Raw genomic sequence first — 398 nt, forward strand, 5'->3', positions numbered from 1 at the left:
GGGGGGGCGCAGCCGAGCCCCCGCCCCCGAAGACCGGCCAGGGCCCCACCCCCACCCCAGAGCGTGATGGTGCCCACCCTGGGGGAGTGGCCCTGTCTCAGTGGAGGCAGGGCTCTGGGCCTGGTCGCCCCACTTCTCAGACGGGGCGGCACCTCTCAGGTGGGCCGCTGCTGCCCGTGGGGCTTGGCTCTCTGTCCACCTGTCTTGTCCTCGCCGTGCCCCAGCTCTGTTGCCCTCCTTGGGCACAGGAAGGACCATGGCCTGACCTCAGAGTAGGGCAGGCTGGACTGGAGGGGCTGGCGGCCACTGCCAGTGACAGATCCCACAGCCACTGCGGAGCGTGCAAGGGCCATGGCATGGCAGGGGGGGGGGGGCCAAAGGGGGTCCCTCCCCCCGTG

The sequence above is a fragment of the Tupaia chinensis genome, unplaced genomic scaffold, assembly GCF_000334495.1.
Source record: "Tupaia chinensis unplaced genomic scaffold, TupChi_1.0 Scaffold142100_1, whole genome shotgun sequence".
Classification (NCBI taxonomy): domain Eukaryota; kingdom Metazoa; phylum Chordata; class Mammalia; order Scandentia; family Tupaiidae; genus Tupaia; species Tupaia belangeri.